A 26,947-nucleotide genomic window follows, 5' to 3' on the forward strand; every position below is an offset into this window, starting at 1 on the left:
CCGATGGGGCCTTGCATGCCTGCCTCCTAACAATTAAATTGAGTCCTCCTCATTGACCAACCGCCACCACAAAGCACTGGAAGATTCAATTGGTGCATTTTCAGCAGATAAGACGGAACTATAACATCACACTAGATAACAAGCATTGACATAGCCAATAGGTCTCGCCTTTGGGACCTTATAATTGTTTAGCCATGCAACAGTTGATGTTGTTGCACCAAGGATATTGTGCTGCATAACTAAATACTTACAAGGTCTCAAAAGCGAGACCTATTGGCTATGCCATTGCTTGTTGAACTTGCAATTGAGCCACTGGCATGCCTGCCTCCTAACAGTTAAATTGAGTCCTCCTCATTGACCAACCTCCACCACAAAGCACTGGAAGTTTCAATTGGTGCATTTTCAGCAGATAAGTTTTCCTCTAGCTTAATGGAGACAATACTCTGCTTGACATTTTTGGGCATTCTGGTTATGAGATCTTCGGTTTCCCAAATAACACACTGAACTAGTTTCCTGAGGCATCAATGCCATCACCTTTCCTGAACCAGGTAGTGAGCTCACATTTTTATTGACAGAAAGCAAACTGTGGGTAATAGTAAGTAAGTAAAATATCTTTTTTCGATTTTATTTAAAACCATAAAAGCACAACCATTATGAATATTTAGGCAGTACATTTTCAGGCAGGTAGTAGAGAAAAAAGAGGAAAGGCAAATTCCACAGCAGGTGTTCCTAGATACATTATGATTGACACCCTTTTATTATCTATTATTTATAATAGCAATCCCCACTATCTATTTTATTTTTAATGTAACTTTAAGCAATGCTGTAGCTTTCTGTACTTGCTATAGAGCTTACAGAATGATTAAGTGTCTAGTGCCTATACTATAACACAACTATACGCAGTCATATTAAAATTAGAGTGTATACAATAAACTCGTAGCTAAAATCAATATTTCCGTCACAGATACATAAAAACATCAAGAAAAAATAGCCGCATAATTATTTGAGCCATCACATGCTAAAATCCCATCGCAGTACTTGTCTGGGTATAAATTAAATGGAAAAAAGGGAAATAACGTCTTGGAAGTGTAAACTGGATAGTAGGGGCCTAATATGTCTCTTAGGGCCATATTATCAAGAAAGGGCAATACATTATCGCCGCTTTTATCGGCAGGAAACTGCCACTAAAGCTGCGATAATGGGCTTGATAATATGCCCATGTGAATTCCCATAGAAGCTCAGGTTCTGGTGTCAACCTGGGCGTCTATGGGAATTCATATTATCAAGCCCATTATCGCCGCTTTAGCGTCAGTTTCCTGGCGATAATGTATCGCCCAAATCTTTATATTACAATCCCTTGGATGTTGCTTATCCCTACACAGATTAGATTATCTCTACAATCTGCGAAATTAGTGCTCTGACCCTGGTTGCTCTGTGTTCTTTAATGCTTTACTCCGTGTCATCCACGCATAAAGTAAGTATCTGGATAGACCAACGTCTAAATATTCTGTACTGTCGCTTTTCAAGATTTTAACATTCTCTACTAAGCAATTGGCTGCCAGTATTCAACAGATTAGAATTAATCAGGTCCTTCTTATTTGCTTGTACATGTGGCAGAAAAACATGAAATGGACTTCTGATTCAAGAACACTTTTGCACCCTGGACAACGGCGTGAGTTATCGACACCCTTCCAGCTGACAACAAAACAGTTAACAGGAAGGATGCCATATCTACATTTTAAATAGAGTGATCCTGCCAGAGGTGGCTCTATTCTGTTCAAAAATTCTTCTTGCTGTATTTTGCCTTTTGTATTTAAAAATGAATTTGGTAATGCCCCTGCGTTATTCCCTTTTAGCGAGGTGTCCTCTACTTGGCTCCAGTATTTCTTTTTGAGGAGATTTACGGAGTTTTTATGAATGTTTCCAGGAGATAGCCATAATCACTCATACCAAGTTTGCTCAGCCATTTCTTAATATGGTTGCGCCATTGAACGCTACCTTTGGTGTCCAACAATAATATTTCTTGTAGCGATTCTTTCATTGGCAATGGGTACTCATTTGCCCATATGCGCATCAAAAAGGTCAAAGGCCGTAAGACAATTGCATGGGCAGCACTCTTCATGCCCAGATTTAAGTGCATTGGTGTTAGTGGGGTATTTCGGGGAAGTTCCGGAACAGGTCTAATAAAAACAAATATCAGTTTTTTCGATAGTGGTTGCATTGGTGTGTCCCCACAGTTCCGCATCATAAAGTGCAGCTCCTAGTCCCTTTTCTTTATATGCTTGAATTATGGGGGTCAGTGGTCTATAGATTGACTTCCTTCGTTTTGTAATTAGAGCCATCCCCACATTTTGCATTGACATTTGACTTTTCTCTAGTTGTGGTGTCACTAGTTGTGGTGACCATGATAGTGTGTTTGAGAGCTGCAACCCTAAGTAATCAAATTGTTTCACCTCTTCTAATATAGTTGAGCCCAATGTTATCACACTTAAAATACTTATGGCGGTTAAATACCATGGGGCAGATTTACATGCCCCTTGCAACACTTTTGCTTCACTTTTCCCATGTTGCATACCTTTTTGTAGATGGGGACGACCTTGACGCCTAGCCAGGAATCTGGTATTTCTGCCCCTTTTAATATGGCGTTATATGTATAGTTAAGAATAACACTCCATATTTGGGGTTCTGTTAGATAAAGATCCCCTGGTATCAGATCTAAACCTGGGGCTTTCCTCCTCTGCGTGGTTACGATTGCATCCAAGGTTTTATCTTAGTGAAAAACAATCAATCATTAAACTGTTCCCTGAATAAAGGGCTCTATGGGCATTACACCATTGCCCACTGGCCCTACATATCGGTTGGAGAAGTGGTCTTCCCAAGTCTGTGGGAGAATGTGAAAATCTTCTTCCACAACCTGAAGTATTGATCCTTTCACGCTTAAATGCCAGAATTCTCTGCTATTTTTAGTGTGTATTACGGCTAGTAAATCTTGCCATAGCCTTATATGCCAGTTCATGTGAGCCTCATTTTGTTCCTTTTTATAAGCCTTCCTTTTCATGGCTATAATATCTCCCTGGCCAGACTTAATTGCTCTCATCGATGCTTGCCGTGCTAATTTCCAATTTTCATTGAACCACTCATTTGTTTTGTTCTTCGTCTTCCCCCTTCCACTATGGACTGTATAGAATAATGTATGTATGTTGTTAACATTGGTTTTACATGTGTCTACCTTAGCTTGCTCTTCTGCTTTATCAATCTCTAGGGTCTCCATGGAATCACTAACTATGGTGTAGATTTACGCCAGGGTCTCTGCACTGTTCTCTATGTGTGGCCATTTAAGCCTACTCCTATTGTTACTTGTAATGATATAAAGACGTGGTTTGGGTTCCATTGATGGCTGGGGTGAGCATAGTACTTCTTTTATTTCTAGAGAGAGTGCATTGTGATCGCTGTCTTGTCTTTCTATAGCCCACATGTCCACTAGAATTGACTATGAATGGACTTCAATCAAGAAGTAATCTATTCTAGTTTTACTGTTTGCCCTCTTATATGTGTGATGTAATTGAAAATCGGAAGTGGAACGGCCATTCACAGCCCTCAACCCATATTTATAAGTGAAGGATGCTATTTGGAGAGCTACTTTCCTGTGCTTCGCTGGTTTCTCATGACTCAGCAATGGGATACCTAGTTCAGAGTCTTCCTCGTCAGTGTTACTTTTAGTTGCTTCGAGAGGCTCGAATGTTACATTTAAGTCCCCAGCTACGACTAAATGATGGTCTGCCCTGTCCATCTCAAGGAATACATCTAGATGTGCAATGGTTTGTGAGTCTTGATGTTGTGAGGTAAACCTATTATACATAAACAAAAGAGAATCCACAAAATGGGACAGGGTGGACCCTACAATGGAGGGGAGCACCCAGTGTGGTTTAAATACCCCTCACACACCAAAAGGCCCCATGGTATCATGCTTCATCATCGGGGTCTTCGCAAACCTCTACGGAATGCGGCGTGCTACGACTCACGGCTACGCAGGAGCACTTTAAGATGAGCTATGTGTAAACGTGTGTGAGGGTAGGAAAATGTGAGTGAAGGTGAAGAGAAAGGTTTAAAAAATACCTGGCTCGTGGGCTAACACAAAAATATTTTATTTAAACCCCGGCTGGTATTGTTAAAAAGTGCAAGGGTGGCGGCCTTTACTAGTTAGGGTAAGGCAACCTCACAAGTGCGTCGTCAACATGTTTCGGAGTAAAGAACTCCTTCTTCAGGACAAGGATATGCACTAAGTATCCCCACCTTATTCACATGGATGTAGATTTAAAAGTGTGCTCTACAAAAATAAGTCTAGGTGTAATGTACCTATCAAATTGATACAAGTTCGTTGCGCCCAATTGGCGAGAAATAGGAACCTGTGAAGGAACAAAAAGGCAGAATAAACCATATTGTCACAATGGGTGTGGAATCACACTACAGGGTAAAAAAGAACCCAGTGTCGGTCCAGGAACCCTAGAAAAAATGTAAAAGAACGTATAAAAAACACAGACACACACATGGACAGGGACACACATTATTAGTCTCTGAAAAGACATCAGGTATCACACTATGGAATATAAACACAGACACACACATGGACAGGGACACACATTATTAGTCTCTGAAAAGACATCAGGTATCACACTATGGAATATAAGGCATGCTGTAAGTAAAAGTATGGCTTACTTATGATCAACTGTATCAGCATTTGAACGGTTACAGCATAGCCTGCTCGACTTCCTCCCCTCAACGTGGCTCCGACGAAGTGTCGGTTCAATGGGAGGTTTAGCGTTTATATATTATCAAGGTAATTGAATAATTGCCCCAAAATTGAAAACGGGAGATGCCCAAACAAGGATATGTATCCATCGTTTTCCCGGTATTGCGCGAGAAAGCAGGGCGCGACCAGGATTGAACTGAGCCTGCGTGAAGACATGGACACTACCCGTCGGTACATGCATACGGCGGTAGTGTCTCAGGCAGGGCTCAGCAGTGCGAGGGCCATCCTCAAGCGCATGCGTACGGGATGGGAATTGCAAGAAGACACGCGGGTGCAATAGCAGTGTCTCTGACTGAAACCAGCCCGCTTGTTTAGCGCATGCGCAAGTCGGGGTTATATTGTTGTTGCCACTTTGAATAAAAGATATCTCCGAACATCCTAGGCTCTTAGAGTTTGTTGTAAAGGCAGATAACCAACAGTATGAGGAATTAACGCGCCTTACTTCTATCATCCAGTGGGAGGGACATGAGATAGAAGTATAAAAAATATTTTCATAAATTTACTTATAGAAATTATTATTGGGGCGCTACTTAGATGGAATTAATATCAGAACTGTGTAGGTCATTCTAGCCTGGTGTAAATGTTACACACCCGAGGTTTAGCAGATTAATGCGCCTCAGTTCTACCCAACATAGTTGAATATGCGTGGGAAGGGGGGCCATGAGATGAAAGTTAAATGGGCTGAAGCCTATTGTAATAGGACATAAAGGTACATTTAGCTGGAGTCCTAGAGACCAATAGATTTCATTCCATCAACGTAATTGGCTCCATGGGATGGAGTCATTAAGCCCATTCACATCTGAGCCCAGACGGAAAACCCATCTCTGCTCCTTCTCGAACAGGCCCTTGTCAGAAGGAAGTTGCTCAATCACTGTCCAATGTATTTCGTTCACACAGTGTTGTGCCTCAAGGAAATGTGATGCCATCTTGGTGGTCTTTTTTTTGCACCTCACGTTGCTTTTATGTTCGTTGATCCTGGTTTTGACAGGGCGTGTAGTCATCCCTACATATTCCTTTCCACAGGGACATGTGATCAGATATATTACGTTTCTGCTGTTGCAGTTAGTAAAAGTACGTTGATCCCATCTGGTGCCATTCCTAAATACAAGGCTGAGACTTTTTCCAGTAAGGTGACAGTTATTGCAGTTGCCACACGGGTGATGCCCGTGGAGATCTCGTAGTCTCGTCTGTTCGGTCACTGGGGTACAAGGTCTAGTATGTACCAAAATATCCTTGAGGTTTCTTCCTCTCCTGTGGGCAAACAGCGGTTTCTCTAATTCCAGATTGCCACTCGTCAGGATACGCCAATGTTTATTAACAAGTTTGGAGACTTGGTTAGAGACCGAACTGTATGTTGTTACACAGACTGTTCTATTCCGTGTCACTTCTTTTGGGGGATTGTCTTCTAACAGTGCTTCCCGGTTGTTGTTGCGGGCCCTTTTCATTGCCTGTTGTATTATCCTTCCTGGATATTTCCGTTGTTGTAATTTCTTGCTTAGGTCTAGGGCTTGGGACTTATATTTTCCCACATCGCTACAGTTCCGTCGGAGGCGTAGGAACTGTCCGTAGGGCAGATTATCTCTTAGATGGCGTGGATGGAAGCTATCGTACCTTAGGAGACAGTTCCTGGCTGTAGGTTTAAAGTGTGTCTCAGTTTTCAGAAAACCCGCCTCATGGTAAATGTTTAGATCTAGAAACACCATAGAGGCATTGGACACCTGGTGCGTGAATTTAAGAAAGTTGTTCTGAGTGTTGATCCAATGCATGAAATCGGTGACTGTTTGGCCATCCCCTGACCAGATAACCAGGACGTCATCGATGTAGCGTCTCCAGGACAGGATCCTGTTCCTGAACGGGTTGCTGGGGTGCAGAATTTTAGTGGCCTCCAGATGGTGTACATAAAGACCCGCCAGGCTCGGGGCAAAGGTGCTGCCCATACTGGTACCATGGCATTGTAGGTATAGGGTTCCTTCGTATTCAAAAAAGTTCTTAGTCAGGGCCATAGAGATACATTCCATCACTACCCCACGGGGTGTGTGATAGTCCCATTGTTTGCTGTGTAACACCTCCTCAATGATGAGGAGGGTCTCGTCGTGGGGGAGGTCCGTATATAAGCTCTCCACGTCGAGGCTCAGTAATAACTGGGAATTGGGATAGAAAGGGTGGTATTGTAATATTTGGAGCACAGCTTTGGTGTCCTTCAGGTAAGTATCTGTGGCTTGAACCAGAGGTCTCAAGAATGCATCCGCAAACTTGGAAAGTGGTTCAAGTATTGAGGATATGCCGGACACAATCGGGCGACCAGGTGGATTTTGCAGGTTCTTGTGCACCTTAGGGATCGTGTAGAAATATGGTATTCGTGGATCTTTTTGTGTCAGAAAATCTGCCTCTTTTTTCGAAAGCCAGTCGTGGGCCAGGGCCTCCTCAGTCATAGCCCCAATGTGAACTCTTATGGACTCCGTAGGGTCCTCAGTCAGAATCTGATAATTTCTCCTGTCCGCGAGGAGTCTTCTGCATTCCTGGTCGTATGCAGCGGTTGTTTGAATTACAACCGCCCCGCCCTTATCCGCGGGTTTGATCACTATTTGTTTATTCTGAGAGAGTTCTTTTATAGCTTCATTCTCTTTTTTGCTTACGTTCTGGAACACTTTTTGGTTTGTATCCATTCTGCTCAATTCCAGCATTACTGCTTTTTCGAAAGCTAGAACTTCTACAGGGAGTTGGTGATCCAATGGTGTAAAGGATGATTTGGGTTTCAAGCCTGTGTCAGATGTCTCAACCGTGGGTTCTTGGTTGTAAAAGAAAGCTTTTAATTTGATAGTTCTGACAAAGTTCTGGACCTCTTGATGTAGACGGAATATATCCGGTTTGTTTGTAGGGACATATCCTAGACCTTTATTGAGTACTTGTATCTGTACATCAGTTAGGGGCCAGGGGGATGTATTTATAACTAGGTCCCTCTCTTGCTCGTTGTCGCCCTGCTGGCTGTCATGCTCCTGGTGTTCATTCGGGGATCTGGTTCTGGCATTTGCTGCCAGGTCACATTGTTCCCTCTCTTGTTGCGGCCCCTGTTGGATCCCGGGCCCCAGGATAAAAAAGGCTGCTGGTTTTGAGGTGGTGCACTGGTTGGACCTTCCATCCATTGTGGGTACATAGGTCCCATTTGTGGATGGCCGTATTGGTATTGTGGCATTTGGTACTGGCCTTGGAAAGGGTTAAACGGTGGTGGTCCTTGGTAGCCTCTCCACCCTCTTTGGCGGGGGAACTGGGTTCTTTGTTGGCGATAACCCCCCCTCTGTTGTCTTCTATTTCTGAAACCCCCTGAGTTAGTACTGCTTGTACTACCATCTGAATTCACGCTATCAGCATCACTTGTATTGCCATTAGAGACATAGTCCGCTTTTGTGTATGGGTAAGCCCATTCAGCTGTGAAGCGGTCTTTATCTTTTTTGAACATGTTGAACTTGCTTTGTTTTAAAGTGGCCTCAAAATCTGCCATCTGTTGATTACGTTCATCCAGTCCTTTCTTAAGATCTGCTGGTGAGATATATGCTTTCAAATGGACCTCTAGTCTTTGTATCTCTGTTTTTAACTCTTGGGATTTACGACTAGCAGTTTGTACTATCAAAACTAGCCAGTCTCTGGTACAGTGCCAGGAGATCAGTGACCATGCTTTCTTAAAGGTCAGATCATCCTGGAAGATGAAGGGTTCATTTTTAACTAACAGGCCTTGAGGGGCCAGTTTGTTTCTTAAGTATTCCCTCATCAGTAGTCCGTGGAGGGCGGCTCTTATCTGTACCTTCCGTACATTGGTTAATTCATCCCAATCTCCTACTAGTAGGAGATTGGGATGAATTAACCAATGTACTTTGTCAGAACTATCAAATTAAAAGCTTTCTTTTACAACCAAGAACCCACGGTTGAGACATCTGACACAGGCTTGAAACCCAAATCATCCTTTACACCATTGGATCACCAACTCCCTGTAGAAGTTCTAGCTTTCGAAAAAGCAGTAATGCTGGAATTGAGCAGAATGGATACAAACCAAAAAGTGTTCCAGAACGTAAGCAAAAAAGAGAATGAAGCTATAAAAGAACTCTCTCAGAATAAACAAATAGTGATCAAACCCGCGGATAAGGGCGGGGCGGTTGTAATTCAAACAACCGCTGCATACGACCAGGAATGCAGAAGACTCCTCGCGGACAGGAGAAATTATCAGATTCTGACTGAGGACCCTACGGAGTCCATAAGAGTTCACATTGGGGCTATGACTGAGGAGGCCCTGGCCCACGACTGGCTTTCGAAAAAAGAGGCAGATTTTCTGACACAAAAAGATCCACGAATACCATATTTCTACACGATCCTTAAGGTGCACAAGAACCTGCAAAATCCACCTGGTCGCCCGATTGTGTCCGGCATATCCTCAATACTTGAACCACTTTCCAAGTTTGCGGATGCATTCTTGAGACCTCTGGTTCAATCCACAGATACTTACCTGAAGGACACCAAAGCTGTGCTCCAAATATTACAAGACCACCCTTTCGATCCCAATTCCCAGTTATTACTGAGCCTCGACGTGGAGAGCTTATATACGAGCCTCCCCCACGACGAGACCCTCCTCATCATTGAGGAGGTGTTACACAGCAAACAATGGGACTATCACACACCCCGTGGGGTAGTGATGGAATGTATCTCTATGGCCCTGACTAAGAACTTTTTTGAATACGAAGGAACCCTATACCTACAATGCCATGGTACCAGTATGGGCAGCACCTTTGCCCCGAGCCTGGCGGGTCTTTATGTACACCATCTGGAGGCCACTAAAATTCTGCACCCCAGCAACCCGTTCAGGAACAGGATCCTGTCCTGGAGACGCTACATCGATGACGTCCTGGTTATCTGGTCAGGGGATGGCCAAACAGTCAACGATTTCATGCATTGGATCAACACTCAGAACAACTTTCTTAAATTCACGCACCAGGTGTCCAATGCCTCTATGGTGTTTCTAGATCTAAACATTTACCATGAGGCGGGTTTTCTGAAAACTGAGACACACTTTAAACCTACAGCCAGGAACTGTCTCCTAAGGTACGATAGCTTCCATCCATGCCATCTAAGAGATAATCTGCCCTACGGACAGTTCCTACGCCTCCGACGGAACTGTAGCGATGTGGGAAAATATAAGTCCCAAGCCCTAGACCTAAGCAAGAAATTACAACAACGGAAATATCCAGGAAGGATAATACAACAGGCAATGAAAAGGGCCCGCAACAACAACCGGGAAGCACTGTTAGAAGACAATCCCCCAAAAGAAGTGACACGGAATAGAACAGTCTGTGTAACAACATACAGTTCGGTCTCTAACCAAGTCTCCAAACTTGTTAATAAACATTGGCGTATCCTGACGAGTGGCAATCTGGAATTAGAGAAACCGCTGTTTGCCCACAGGAGAGGAAGAAACCTCAAGGATATTTTGGTACATACTAGACCTTGTACCCCAGTGACCGAACAGACGAGACTACGAGATCTCCACGGGCATCACCCGTGTGGCAACTGCAATAACTGTCACCTTACTGGAAAAAGTCTCAGCCTTGTATTTAGGAATGGCACCAGATGGGATCAACGTACTTTTACTAACTGCAACAGCAGAAACGTAATATATCTGATCACATGTCCTTGTGGAAAGGAATATGTAGGGATGACTACACGCCCTGTCAAAACCAGGATCAACGAACATAAAAGCAACGTGAGGTGCAAAAAACAGACCACCAAGATGGCATCACATTTCCTTGAGGCACAACACTGTGTGAACGAAATACATTGGACAGTGATTGAGCAACTTCCTTCTGACAAGGGCCTGTTCGAGAAGGAGCAGAGATGGGTTTTCCGTCTGGGCTCAGATGTGAATGGGCTTAATGACTCCATCCCATGGAGCCAATTACGTTGATGGAATGAAATCTATTGGTCTCTAGGACTCCAGCTAAATTTACCTTTATGTCCTATTACAATAGGCTTCAGCCCATTTAACTTTCATCTCATGGCCCCCCTTCCCACGCATATTCAACTATGTTGGGTAGAACTGAGGCGCATTAATCTGCTAAACCTCGGGTGTGTAACATTTACACCAGGCTAGAATGACCTACACAGTTCTGATATTAATTCCATCTAAGTAGCGCCGCCAATAATAATTTCTATAATTAAATTTATGAAAATATTTTTTATACTTCTATCTCATGTCCCTCCCACTGGATGATAGAAGTAAGGCGCGTTAATTCCTCATACTATTGGTTATCTGCCTTTACAACAAACTCTAAGAGCCTAGGATGTTCGGAGATATCTTTTATTCAAAGTGGCAACAACAATATAACCCCGACTTGCGCATGCGCTAAACAAGCGGGCTGGTTTCAGTCAGAGACACTGCTATTGCACGCGCGTGTCTTCTTGCAATTCCCATCCCGTACGCATGCGCTTGAGGATGGCCCTCGCACTGCTGAGCCCTGCCTGAGACACTACCGCCGTATGCATGTACCGACGGGTAGTGTCCATGTCTTCACGCAGGCTCAGTTCAATCCTGGTCGCGCCCTGCTTTCTCGCGCAATACCGGGAAAACGATGGATACATATCCTTGTTTGGGCATCTCCCGTTTTCAATTTTGGGGCAATTATTCAATTACCTTGATAATATATAAACGCTAAACCTCCCATTGAACCGACACTTCGTCGGAGCCACGTTGAGGGGAGGAAGTCGAGCAGGCTATGCTGTAACCGTGAGTTCAAATGTTGATACAGGGTGTCTCTTCCTACCTAGATCTGGGTCTAAGATCAGCAAATCTAACTACCTAAATGCTTAAACATTTTCTAGGTCGCCACAGTAGGCAGGACAGCTGACCCCCAATATCGCGCATCGGGCTCATGAGGTTATTAAACTTGTGATCATAAGTAAGCCATACTTTTACTTACAGCATGCCTTATATTCCATAGTGTGATACCTGATGTCTTTTCAGAGACTAATAATGTGTGTCCCTGTCCATGTGTGTGTCTGTGTTTATATTCCATAGTGTGATACCTGATGTCTTTTCAGAGACTAATAATGTGTGTCCCTGTCCATGTGTGTGTCTGTGTTTTTTATACGTTCTTTTACATTTTTTCTAGGGTTCCTGGACCGACACTGGGTTCTTTTTTACCCTGTAGTGTGATTCCACACCCATTGTGACAATATGGTTTATTCTGCCTTTTTGTTCCTTCACAGGTTCCTATTTCTCGCCAATTGGGCGCAACGAACTTGTATCAATTTGATAGGTACATTACACCTAGACTTATTTTTGTAGAGCACACTTTTAAATCTACATCCATGTGAGTAAGGTGGGGATACTTAGTGCATATCCTTGTCCTGAAGAAGGAGTTCTTTACTCCGAAACATGTTGACGACGCACTTGTGAGGTTGCCTTACCCTAACTAGTAAAGGCCGCCACCCTTGCACTTTTTAACAATACCAGCCGGGGTTTAAATAAAATATTTTTGTGTTAGCCCACGAGCCAGGTATTTTTTAAACCTTTCTCTTCACCTTCACTCACATTTTCCTACCCTCACACACGTTTACACATAGCTCACCTTAAAGTGCTCCTGCGTAGCCGTGAGTCGTAGCACGCCGCATTCCGTAGAGGTTTGCGAAGACCCCGATGATGAAGCATGACACCAAGGGGCCTTTTGGTGTGTGAGGGGTATTTAAACCACACTGGGTGCTCCCCTCCATTGTAGGGTCCACCCTGTCCCATTTTGTGGATTCTCTTTTGTTTATGCATAACGTTAGGAGAGACAGGATCCACTTCTCCTCTCCCTCCCTCCCTTGTTATTTGTAAACCTATTATAAACATTTACCATTAGGATTGACCTTTTGGTGTCAGAATCTCTGATAATTACAGCCAATTAGTTGGGGCTATCTAGTTCAAGTTTTTTTATATGAATCCCCCTTTTAGTTTTGACTCTGATTATTAGACTGACAGCTGTGCAACCGTTCCTCGATAGGGTGGCTTCTATGCTATGGTTAGTGAATCCCACTCTATGAATTTTATTGACTGCCCAGGTCTCTTGAAAGAGGCAGATGTCACAGGTGTCTATTAGTCTCCCCCAGTCTTTGCAGGCAATCTTAGGTCTGAGCCCTGCAAGGTTCCTAGACAGCAGTCTTAGCTTCCCATTGGGTTCATGGGGTGGCTGGTGTTTGCCCACCTCATAGGTGTCAAATGTGTGGTGACTGGATATGCATGGGTGTTTAGGTAGGAGACTGTCCCCTAAGTATTGGTAGTATGAGCCCCGGAAAACCTTTTAGGCATCGTCTGGAGGTTACCTTCCTGTCCTAGGGTCAACAGAGCGCTGCAAGGAAACAATCCCAATGCCTGTCAGGTAGGTCTCTTTGTTGGAGCTGCCTGTTTGTTGTTATTAATGATGGTGTCTGGGGGGTGAGTGGATGATTGTATATTTGGAAGGGTGAACTTAATCTTGATTTGTGATTTAGTTGGCTGCAGTGCACATTGCTCCAAATTGACTAACCACTTTATTAAATCACTAGAGGCCAGATCCAATAATATATGGTCTGAGTCTTTATTTGTTGGGCAGCGCTTCACAATTAATATGTCTGATGTTATGATTGAACAACATTGCCTCACCTGTCTTATCCAATGAATAGCTTTATTAACCAGGGCATCTCTAGTTTCCCTAGATTCCCTTGTGTTGCTTGTCAACTTGGGTAAATTTTTCATAAACACCCTATTGCAACCATCATTGTGGGGTCTACTGTTCTCACCCTGACTTCCGCTCCCTTCAGATCTCCCATGTCCTGCACTATACCCCATCCTCCTAGGGCATGGTCTTAGGTTATTTTCACCCGGAGAAGAATTCGTGTGTGGGTTGCTTCTAACATCATTATGGCCTCCCAATGGTCTTCCCAATATTCTTATCACAACCCCCTCATTGCCTGGCACCTCTCCCAGGCCATATGCTCCAGCCCGATGACACCCCCTTCGGAAGAGTCCTGGTACATTGTGACCTGGGCAAGTGAATTCCCTTGCATGGTGCATACCAGAGGACAGGCTTGGGGACATTGGTGGTAATTAGAGTAGTTTGCCATGGGGTGTTTTTGTTTAAAATCACTGAAATATTTGATAGGTCCCTTACCCTCCATCTTACCCATTCACCCTACCAGTAACCCCTTTATTATTTTGGTAGGTCATATACATGTCGCCAGGTCCCGGCCCCTGCCCTGCTCCCCATGTCGTGTGGAAGCGAACACCATTGATCTAGTCTATCAGATATCCTACAATTCCACTAAGGGTGACAACTTCTGATGCTAGGTCTTTTACATTAGACTTGACCTCACTCAGCTCGATGTAAAAGGCGTTAGTGTTCGTGGGTTTCGGCACAATAGTTCTTCTGCGTTGGGTGTCAATACTAGTTGATTCAGTTCCCGGGCCTGTTGGAGTTTTGATTGATAACCTCAGCATCTGCTGTTTCTACTGAGGCAAGAGGATCAAAACGGTTGCAACACACTACGTTCAAGGCTACCCCTCCTTCCACCATCGTGTTAGTGCACCCTTGGCCAGACGATGGGACCACTGTATTTAGTTCTGGCTGAGTTTGATTTGTTGTAGTGTCAGTGTACACTTCGCATATGGCTGTGCCCTTAGAAGTTACATCAATCCCTGGGGCTTTTCTCCTTGATTTGCTTCATGCAAAAATTGTGGCCGTTTTGGGGCCCACTTGAGGTGGCTTGTTCTGACCATTTAAAAGACTCTCCACTTCCTCAATAAGGGAATCAAGCAATTTGCTGCAGAACTTGTCGTTGGTCTCTTTGCTTCTTTGGCACACCATTTGGGCTTCCTTTGGCCTTCTGTTTCCCCATCCTGCCACACTTGACAGGCTAATTAGTTATGCCCAATCTCAAGTTCACAGAAAAAAGAAAATAAAACAAGAGTACCTGCGTTGCACTGAGCAATTGGTCCACTCACTCGAGCTTGCAGCCAAGAGGGGAAACAGCGTTTACAACGCTGTTGTTACCACGCAGGTAGTTAACAACGTGGTCGGTACAACGATCGTGTTGTTACTACACGTGGCTCTACAACGTTTCTACGACTTGCCCTAGGTGGCGTGCAACACCAGGGAATGTGTTGGATTTGAAATCCAACATATTCCCTGCTGTTGCGCTAATTGGAGCAGGAATAGTAATTTATACTATTCCTAAGTCCTAAGAGCCCTGAGCAGATTTAAAGTGCCTCCTGGCCTGTGCTGGCGTCGTCAACCGCAGCGAGGGTCGCACAGGTGCCTGGGACCTGTAGTCCTGGTCCCTCCTCTGGCAACACAGTGGTGAACTGGCAGTGACGGGCTGTGGGTAATAACTAGGGGGCCTATTATATAATGTTACGGTAGTACTACCCACAAACCCCAAAATGTGGGTGGGAGAAGGGGGAGTGGCTTGAAAATGATGAATACCTACTCTTAAATGGGTAAGGTGTAGGCAGGGACAGAACTGCAAATCCACAACAAATTTACAAAAGAGGAGGATGATTGTTTCTTACAAACTAAACTTCCAAAGTTAACACAGTATGAAAAGGGCACAAAACAGTAGTAAAGGACCTCCAGGCAAGCCCTGGAGTAAATCTTGCATAAACATGGCCACTCACATGTACTGCAACACCCTCCCATTCAAAATAATGGAGTCACCAAATAAGAATAGCAATATATAGGAAAGTAACATAATTCTTTATTTTTTTTCATTTAGCATTTTAATGCAATTTATCATTTTATATTAAATGTATTTCTTCAACTTTTAAAAAAAGGCTTACAACATTTGCAACACATGTAGTAATACAAGGAACAACAGCTCTGAACTGCACAACCCATCTTCAGGCTAAGCACATTACAACACCAAATAATCACATATAGGCTGATTCTATAAGAAATTTACTCAAACACCCACAAACGTTTTTGATTACAGTTTGTCAGTGAGTGTGTTTTGCTGCTATACTTTTAATTCTGCGGAACAATGAATTAAGGAGGAGATGGAGGGCTTACCGGCAAAGGATAAACATTTTTGGCATGTACAGGGAAGCAATCAGTGCCAGATACCACCTCTCAGACTGGCTTGATTTACCTACCGCCCTCTCCCAGGCTATACTTGCCTATGGTAAAATCCTGGCAGCACTCCATTTCATTGCCATTGGATATTTGAAGAGGGTCTGCTCTGACATTGCAGGCATCTCACAGGCAAGCAAGTATTGATGCTTGCATCGGATTCTGAAATGCTCCAGCAGAAGACTGTACAAATGTATTGCCATGTCACGCTCACTGGAAGAAAGTCGCAGGCTATCAATGGAATTGTGTGCCTTTGCTCACTTCCATCATGCGCTCGAGGCCATTGATGGCACTATGTGACACTTCAACCACCGCAACACAAAGCACACCTTTTCCACAGCAGACTCAGCTGGTACTCCATCAACCTGTACTTTGTCTGTGCTGCCAAGGGATGCCTCACTAATGTGTATGCTCCTTTCTATGGAACACTATCTTTCTTATTGCACACACTACATGCACACATGTAAACTACATTTTCCATCAGTCACTTCTTACATATCAACTTAGTGCAGGAGATTTTTGTGAGGTGTAGCTATTGGTAAATAACACCTCACAATGGAGGATGGAATCTAAAAACATACTTACTCATTACTCTTTACAAACACAAGTGATACTAATGACTTTCTCAGCCATTGCTTGTGTTTATACCTGAGACATTATATTTCGAATACAGCCACATTTGTATGTGAAATACATGATTTTATTGCAGGTGAAGCCAGGCATGTACTTTCTCCCCATTTGCTAACACCGTACAGATATCCAACCACACATTCTCAACAGATGGTAAAATAAGAAACATACACATAAATGAGCCATCATAGAACACACTTTTAGATTCCTTAAGTCATGATTCTGATGCCTTTACTGTATGGGGTATAAGTGTACACCCCAGAAGTTGCGTGTAAGATCTTTTTAGTCTGTTAATGTTACAAGACAATGCCATACAACAAGGTTTACATATAGAAATAACTCCTATTCTACGTTCACATGCGGGTACCCAGCATAGGACCCAGAACAGAGGTCAGCATATGCATGTATGAGGTCGACTAGTTGATTGTTTTTTTCATTTGAGCCTCCAGTTTGATTGCTGCATTATTCTGATTAGCCAGTTTCTTATCAATGAGGTATGGTGGACTAGACATGTCCATATATGCCTTCCTGAAACAATACTGTTCAACTTATTTACTGAGAAGATAGAAAACATAAAAACGAACCTACTTATGGCCCTAGTAACTCTCAATGGCACTCATAAGAGCACCCCACCTCCCTCTCTAACATTCCCTAGCCCACTCACTCCAAAGTTCACCCTCAAAAATAACGCTTAATGGTCTTCCTTCAATCTTTACACAGAAGATGCAATAGTGAAAGTGCTTACGTCACTGAACCCTTCTAACCACTTCACCAATCCTCTTCCTGCTAACTACCTAAAAGAGATCATACTGTTGCTTTTGCCTCTATGGACCAAGATTATCAATACCTCTCTGCTTCAAGGAATCATTCCTGAAAGCCTTAAATGTGGACAGGTTTCACCCATACTAAAGAAACCAAAGGCAGACCACATGGACCTAAATAACTACCGCCCAATCTCTAACATCCCAACTCTGTCCAAACTCCTAGAAAAATGTGTACACAGCCAGCCAGAAACCACATTGACCATTGCAACCTGCTCAACCAATACCAATCCTGCACAGTACTGAATCGGCCATGACTCACGTAATAGATGACGCACTAAAAATCCTTGATCAAAACAAAGCCTGTCTGCTAATCCTTCTGGATCTCTCTTCGGCATTCGACACCGTCAAACATGACAATCTTCTGGACCTTCTGAAATGTAGAATGAGCCGATCAGGATCAGTTCTAAATTGGTTCACTTCTTTCTCCAAAATAGATCCCAAAGATTCAAGGTCAATCAATCCTTGTCTATGGCCGTCCCTGTCACTTTAGGAGTACCACAGGGCTCATCCCTCTTGCCCACACTTTTCAACCTATTCATGGAACCACTCACCGAAATTCTCAGTTCCTCAAACATCCACTATCACATGTACGCTGATGATACACACTATACTTAAAGATCACCTCTCTGGATGACATCACATCTCTCAAATAAACTCTTCAAAAAACCCAGACTTGGCCAGCCGGACAACCACCTGAAATGAAACACCCTCAAGACTGAATTCCTCCTAATCGCTGCTCCCAACCAAACAACCAACATCGAAGAATGGCTTAAACAATTGACAGCGCTCAACTGCCAATCTCATTGTTAGGACTGCGGGAGGAATAGGCAAAACGTTGATCTTAGTTTTAGTGGGTTTTATTTTTGAATACAAAAAGTCTGGACTTTTCTTCTTGACTGTTATCTTCGTCCTTGGGGAACAGCTTCTTGCGGTCTTTCTGATCCGAGGCTCCGCCTTGGCTGCTCTTTGCTCTCTGTCGGGTCTTCTCCTCGTATTGGGCTCTTCGGTTTCCGTCTTGCCGCTCGTTAGAGGGACAGGAGAGAAGATAAAGTATATCAGTGGTCTGTCCGCTATTTCAATACGTGAAGGGGTAAGGGAGTGAGGACCAAACCATAGGTGACACACACGTAACTATTACCGACGTGAGGGGTGATTCGTGCTCAGGGAAGGGTGCACCCGGACGAGGCATGGACAACCCCGGCTTAATCGGAACTAACGGTTGTACGTTTGACCCAGCCCCTGAATTTGTTTCGTACCTGGCTGAGCCATACACCTCCCCTGGGTGTATGGCTGGGCGGCTCGTAGGGTCGGTGGCCTCCTTGCTTCTCCTCCGCTTCCTCTTCAACGACTCCCGGTCTTCCCTCGTCACTTGCTTCCGAACTCCGTCCTGTTCCGTCTCTCGCTCGATCTCCGCTCCGCGCTCCAGTCTCCTCCTTCCAGGTGAATAAACACGCTCCTGGTTCGTCCTCCCTGGAATAAGACGTCTCAGTGTCCTGTCGTGACTCCTCCCACTGGTATTCCCAGTCAGCATTAAAGGGCCAGTGTTCTAATTGAATGTCCAGGTCCGTGTCGATGTTCTGTAGAGGGTAAAATGAGTTAGAGGTAGAAGTGGCCAGTTGTCCATTTGTATAACGAGTATTGTCCTGTGTGTGAGACGGCCCCAGGTTGTTACATACCTCCCCCTCCGGACACTCACGATCGGTGAGTGGGTGACGTGATAAGAAGTCTGCCCCTACATTATCAATGCCCTTCCGATGATGCACTGTGAAATTGTAAGGTTGTAGCGATAAAAACCAGCGAAGTACCCTGGCGTTATTGGCTTTATTGCGGGCCATCCATAGTAGCGGAGCGTGATCAGTGAAGAGATCAAAATGTCGCCCTTCCAGGTAGTATGCCAATTTTTCAATGGCCCATTTGATCGCAAGGCATTCCTTCTCTATAGTGGCATACTTCAACTCCCTTGGAAAAAGTTTTCTGCTAACATACAGGATCGGGTGGTCATGCCCATCACACCCCATCTGTGAAAGCACAGCTCCAATGCCGTAATCCGATGCATCCGTGTGTAACGAAAAAGGGCGAGAAAAATCAGGGGAGGACAACACCGGGGTTGAAGTAATGATGGACTTCAATGTGCGAAAAGCTTCTTGCATTAAGTCTGTAGGCCGCACAGGTGTAGACGACTTCCCTTTGTCTTTTAGGGCATCGGTAAGGGGCGCGGCTATATCCGCAAACTGCGGAATAAACCGACGATAGTAGCCAACAAGACCTAAAAAAGATCTCAGTTCTCTCCTATTTGATGGGAAAGGGGTGTCGGCAATAGCCCTCACTTTCTCAATTTGCGGTTCAATTAGTCCATGTCCCAGAACATAGCCAAGGTACTTGACTTTTTGAAAGGCCAATTTACATTTCTTAGCGTTCACCGTAAGACCAGCTGTACGTAGCATCTGCAATACAGTGGATAGATGTCTGAGGTGGGTCTGCCAATCTGGACTATATATGACAATGTCGTCCAGATAGGCAGACGTAAAGTCCGTCAACCCCGCTAGAACAGTATTCATCAGCCGTTGAAAAGTAGCCGGCGCCCCATGTAGGCCTAACGGTAGCACCGTAAACTCAAAATGACCTTCCTCTGTCGAGAACGCAGTCTTTCTGATGTCCTCTTTTCGTAGTGGAACCTGCCAATACCCTTTAGTTAGATCAAGGGTAGATATGTATTTAGCAGTACCCAGTTTCTCAATTAACTCGTCTACTCTGGGAATGGGGTATGCATCGAAAAGCGAGATGTCATTCAAAGCACGAAAGTCCATACAAAACCTCCGACTGCCGTCCGGTTTAGGTACCATAACAATAGGACTGGCCCAATCACTTTTGGATGGACGAATGACACCCAACCGAAGCATTTCCTCTACTTCCGACTTAATGGCCGCTCTCCTGGCCTCGGGGACTCTGTAAGGTTTGATTCTAACTTTCATGTTGGGTGGGGTGTTAATTCAATGTTCAGCCAACGACGTTCTCCCTGGTCGGCTCGAAAATACGTCCCCAAACTTCGCTAGTGTATCCCGCAGTTCCACCCGTTGCCGGGACTGTAATTCTTCATTGTGAACCAGCAGATCAATGGTCGAACCACCGGATCCCGACCCCTCCGCCACGTGAATGTCGGCAGGGGGTGGCCCCAGCCACATTTTCAAAAGGTTAATATGATACGACTGTCGTTTATTAGGGGCGATCTGTAGTATGTAACTAGTGCGACCAATGACGGCGACAACCCTGAAAGGGCCCATCCACTCGGCCTTGAATTTGTGCGAGGAGGAAGGAAGTAGAACCAACGCCCAGTCATCGACCTCGAGCTTTCTCCACTTTTTCCCCCTGTCATACGCACGTTTTTGGCTATTCTGGCTAGCCATAAGGTGATCCATCGCTAAATCCCTCAGCTTTCTAAGTTTAGTTTTCAGGGCCGCGGCGTAATCAAGGGTCGTAGCAATTTCCCCCCCTTTCTCGTTGACCCATGCATCCCTGGTCATTTCCAACAAGGAACGGGGCTGCCGACCGTATAGAAGTTCAAAAGCGGAAACGCCCATACTGCTTTGTTTCTGCGCCCTGATGGCGTATAACGCCAGTGGTAACATTTTATCCCAATCACTCCCACTGACTTCCATCATCTTATGAAGTGTAGATTTCAGTGTACGGTTGTAACGCTCCACCAGTCCGTCCGTCTGGGGATGGTAAACAGAAGTACGGATCTGGTGGATGTCTAATGTATCACAAATCTCCCTAATCAGCTTGGAAATGAACGGAGTACCCTGGTCCGTTAAAATTTCCTTTGGGAAACCAACCCTACTAAATAGTTTGATCATTTTATCTCCCACCTGTTTAGAATTGGCGGCAGATAAAGGAAACGCTTCCGGAAATCTTGTGGCATAGTCGACCACGACCAGTATGTGTTGGAACCCCTTTTTCGTCTTGGATGCCAACCCGTTCGAAGGGCTTCCCAATAACTGGTAACGGCTGTAAAGGCACGGCCGGTGGCCTGACCATATTCATCTTCTGGCATATGTCACATGTCCGACAATATGCCTCAGTATCTTTATAAATCCCAGGCCAAAAAAATTGCCGGAGAATATTCTGAGTAGTTTTTTCAGCTCCGGTGTGGCCGGCAACAATGTGACTGTGCGCAAAAAAAAGGACCTGCTCTCTAAAAGAAACAGGTACTAGAAGCTGAGCAGAGTCACCCTCCTTTCCAATTCTATACAATAGTTCATCCTGTATGATGAACCCGGGAAAATTGGTAGAATTTATATTTCTTTGGTGGGCCTGTTCCCATGCATTAAAGAGGGTTGGGTCACTAATTTGGGCAAACTTGAAATTTTTATCCAAAACCCATGGGTCTTGGGAAAGAACCGTATGTATCGATTCATTGTGTGTCCCTGTGGATCCGAAACCCCCGTATCCCCGGTCCGTTTCCTCCAACTGATGTACTTCTTCCAATATCGTAGGTGTAATGCTTTCGCAAATAAGTTGTGCCACTCGATCTCCCTTTGTGACCTGAAATGTTTCAGGTCCAAAATTGAACAGGAGGATCACCACATTACCCCTGTAATCCTCGTCTATAACTCCTGCCCCAACGTCAATAAAATATTTGGCGGCTAACCCTGACCGAGGGGCGATCCTACCATAACACCCTGTGGGGACTGCTATTTGTAAGTCGGTTTTGACCAGCGCCTTCTCTCTACTCGGTATCACATAGTCATATGCGCTGTACAAATCATAACCTGCCGCCTTAGCTGAGCCCTTTGTGGGAGTAGTTGCATTTTTAGTTAGTTTTACAAAACTAAGGCTATTTCTTTGTGGCCGTTCAGTTACTGCCGTATTATTTTCATAGTAGTGTCCGTGCGTGGCCAGTTTGTCTTTGAACATATTCAAGAAGCCCGGGTTATCAGTTCCAATGATCAGGTCTTCCGGTAAATTTTCCATCACCCCCACCCTTACTGCTGGTGTTGTACCTGCTGTTGACTCTATTATAATGTCTGCAATTGGGTAGGGTCTGATATCCCCATGGACGCATTTAATGTTAACCACCCCCTTAGAAATGTACTGTTTTGGACTCACATATGATGATTGGATCACGGATTGTCGACAGCCGGAGTCTAGCAGAGCTAATAGCGAGTGTCCATTTGCTTTTACACTTACTCTAAATGATCCACCCATCTCTGCCGAGAACAGTACGGCCTTGGGAAGGTAACCGACCTCCATAGGTTCTTCTTCGTTTCTTTTCCTCGGACACAGCCGGGCAATGTGTCCCCATTGCCCACAATCAAAGCATTGGGGCCCGGACGTGATGCTGTTCTCTGTTCTCCCTGTGCGGGGTCGTGTTATTTCTCTGCCCCGATAAGCATTTTTTTCAGGACGCCCAACTATTCTCCTATCTCTGTCTTGCTCGCATGGAAAACTTTTTGGTTGTGCGCGAGCAAAGGAGGAGGCCATTTCGACTGCTTGGGCGGTCGTTAAGCTATGATGCTGACGTAGCCATTTTTGTGTGGCGTATGGAAGGGCCTCCAGAAACTGCTCCAAGTAAATACGGTCTAGTATTTCTTCCTTGGTACTCGTAGAGGGCGTAAGCCATTTGTCCGCGGCCATTTTGAGTCTTACAAATAATGTTTTGGGGTTTTCCCCAACGGAGCCCCTCTCCTTTCGAAATCTCAGTCTGTAGGCCTCCTGATCTAATCCTAAATGATCAAGTATTATTTTTTTTATCTCCTTGTATGGAGTGTTTCCATTTGGGTTTGCCACTTGATCAGCGGCTTGGGCTTCCCCTCCTAATAGTGGTGCCAGAAAAAACGGCCATTTGGCTACCGGCCATCCACACGCCCTAGCTGCCCTTTCGAAATTTAATAAGAAGGCGTCAGGATCTTCTCCTGCCCTATATTTTTGTAGTGAGATTGCTGGTGTTCCGTGCGATATGGTTTGCTCCGTTGTTCCTCCCCTTTGAATAGGGTCTACCCAAGGTTGTTCAGTTTTCTCTTCCAAGGCTTTTTTTATAACTTCTCTATCCGCTTGTGCAGAAACTAAGTGTTGCTCTATTACCCACTCGATTCTTTCTTGTCCTTTTACTAACTGATTCACGACTGTTTCCATCTTTACTCCACAGATGGTTCCTATGCCCCCATTCTCCACCACTGTTAGGACTGCGGGAGGAATAGGCACAACGTTGATCTTAGTTTTAGTGGGTTTTATTTTTGAATACAACAAGTCTGAACTTTTCTTCTTGACTGTTATCTTCGTCCTTGGGGAACGGCTTCTCGCGGTCTTTCTGATCCGAGGCTCCGCCTTGGCTGCTCTGTGCTCTCTGTCGGGTCTTCTCCTCGTATTGGGCTCTTCGGTTTCCGTCTTGCCGCTCGTTAGAGGGACAGGAGAGAAGATAAAGTATATCAATGGTCTGTCCGCTATTTCAATACGTGAAGAGGTAAGGGAGTGAGGACCAAACCATAGGTGACACACACGTAACTATTACCGACGTGAGCGGTGATTCGTGCTCAGGGAAGGGTGCACCTGGACGAGGCATGGCCAACCCCGGCTTAATCGGAACTAACGGTTGTACGTTTGACCCAGCCCCTGAATTTGTTTCGTACCTGGCTGAGCCATACACCTCCCCTGGGTGTATGGCTGGGCGGCTCGTAGTGTCGGTGGCCTCCTGGCTTCTCCTCCGCTTCCTCTTCAACGACTCCCGGTCTTCCCTCGTCACTTGCTTCCGAACTCCGTCCTGCTCCGTCTCTCGCTCGATCTCCGCTCCGCGCTCCAGTCTCCTCCTTCCAGGTGAATAAACACGCTCCTGGTTCGTCCTCCCTGGAATAAGACGTCTCAGTGTCCTGTCGTGACTCCTCCCACTGGTATTCCCAGTCAGCATTAAAGGGCCAGTGTTCTGATTGAATGTCCAGGTCCGTGTCGATGTTCTGTAGAGGGTAAAATGAGTTAGAGGTAGAAGTGGCCAGTTGTCCATTTGTATAACGAGTATTGTCCTGTGTGTGAGACGGCCCCAGGTTGTTACACTCATATTATCGACTCACCAAAATAGCTGGGATTAACACGATACAGAAATCTAAACATGTAGAAACATATTAGTGCTGTAACAAAAGGAGCAAACATTCATATGAACATCTTGAGAAAATTAAAACCATTCCTTCCTGCATATGACTTTAAACTGGCAGTTCAAGCAAAAGTAATCCCAAGACTAGACTATGGAAGTGCGATGCTTTGTGGTCTTCCCAGATCTTCAATGGCCCCTCTAAAAGCCTCACTCAATTTAGCGGCTAGGCTCATCATGGGTTCAAAAATAAATTTTCACGTTAGACCTGACCTCAGAGCTCTTAACTGGCTACCTTTCAAAGCTAAAATTTAACAAAAAATCTCCTGCATGACTCACAAAGCCCTACATCACAATACTCTGAGTTACTTGGCCCAGACAATGGTGCTCTCTTGTGGTAACAGATCCTCCAGAAGTACCAGAAATCTTCTTCTGAAACCACAACGCTTTGCCAAAAAGCATACAACAGTGCCTTCTCTGGAATTGCTCCTAGGATTTGGCATGCACTGCCCTCGGAAACCAGACAGAATCCCTCTTTTACTTCCTTAAAAAAAAAGAAGTAAAATCCTTACTCTTAAGGAAATTCACATGAAACATTGTATATATTGCCCTCAACTGATGTTTGTATGACAAGACTTAATTATATATTCCTGTGTTATTTTTGTTTCCGACTTTCGACCCATGTAAAGTGCTCTGATACCTGCAAGGGTAACATTTGAGCTTTTTAAAACCTTCAAAATAAATAAATACACTATTAAAATGTCACAACCAAATATCCATTGCTTCATTTCAAATTACATTAACCCTTCACTTTCATAATCATTCTAAAACTTTACCTTTTAAGCAATCAAGTTAAACCCCTCATGAATTATTGGTACTTTTTCTCAGCTTCATAGAGGTCTTGAGTTAAGACTCAGCTGGGCAATTCAGTGTGGGCCCAAATTCGGAAGCTTGTTGGCATGTACTGCAGTGCGGTGGGTGACCACACCTCCTGTGGGAAAGAGTGGCAGAAGCACTGGTAGGACCTTGGTTACTGGGACAGGATTAAAGCCCGAAACATCTTGGTTTATACTTCCAGGTACATTCTCAACACTCCTGCATGACACAGGAAATGGAAAGTTACCAAATTGTATCTCCAGTATCCCTCAAAGCCTCTGAGGAGGTATAGAGGCAAAGCCAGGCCACCCCAGAGGAGGAGGGGGCAAGATTGAGTGATGAGGAGATTGCGGACCCAGTCTTGGGTCTTGAGCAGAACGTTGAACCCAACTCACCCCAGGGGATACCCAGGATGCCCAATAAATGGCAGGGAGCAGTGAGTATATCTGCTAGGGGTCTGTCCCCAGAGGAGCTGGGTTAAAGGAAGGCAAATAGGAAGCTCAAGCTGCAGCTAGCCAAGGTGAAGCTGGAAGCAGAAGCAAGGAGGAGTGAGGCAGTGGCAGCCTTAGCCACAAAGAAGAAACATTGGTGGCTCATGAGATGGGTTTGAATGAGCTGGAGCTTAAAGACAGGCAGACCCCAGAGTCCAGCAGCCGTGGTTGCAGCATTACTCTACTGTCCATGGGTCCCCATCTCAAAAGATCTGGTGCCTAATTTTGTTTTGGGGATGACTTAGACAACTGGTTTGAGGCCTGTGAGGTTGCCCTAGAGATGCACAGGGTCCTGTAGAAGACTATGGGGCATCCTCTGGAGATATATTCCCATTGAAGACATGACTCAGAAGACATGGACACCGCAACCGGTGATCCCCAAAAGATGGATCAGGGACACCAAGAACCTTGATCACGAGAAATTGGCTGCCCGCTGTGCAACTAACCTCCCCCCTCCCGTCCATATTACCATGGTCGACAGCCTCACTGAACATTATTCCACAACGATAGCCAATATAATCAATGACCTTGCCCCGCTAAAACTGAAAAGAGCACAGATGAAAGACGGAAACCCATGGTTCAATGGATCCCTTAACAATGAGAGGAGGTCCCTCCGACAAACAGAATGGAACTGGAAAAAAGCACCCTTCCGCAGACCATCTTAAACTTCTCTGTCAGGCCAGAAACGCCTATAACAAAAAAATCATCAACTCTCAAAAAGAATTATTCAGAGCTGAACTGGATATCGCTAAGAAAAGACCTCACAAATTATTCGAGTTGATCAAACACCAATCAAACAAACTTGTTAAATCATCCAAAGAAACCCCTATTTCTACAATTCCATGCGAGCAATTCTCCTCCTTCTTCTGTGAAAAAATCTTTGCCCTAGGAAACGAACTCATGTCTGCCACCTATTCCCAAACCCCTCCGGTTCTTCCTCCCCACTCAGCGTTGCCCTCCCAGACCTCCCCCAAAAACCAAGCGTTATGGTCCAACTTCAAAGTCTATGATGATCACTCGATCTCAAAACTTCTCTCCTCCTTAAGCCCCAACAATCACTTCAATGACCCTCTCCCTTCAAACTGCCTTGCCTCTGCTTCTTAGGCTATCATCTC

The sequence above is a fragment of the Lissotriton helveticus genome, chromosome 2_1 (assembly GCF_964261635.1).
Source record: "Lissotriton helveticus chromosome 2_1, aLisHel1.1, whole genome shotgun sequence".
In the NCBI taxonomy this organism is placed as follows: domain Eukaryota; kingdom Metazoa; phylum Chordata; class Amphibia; order Caudata; family Salamandridae; genus Lissotriton; species Lissotriton helveticus.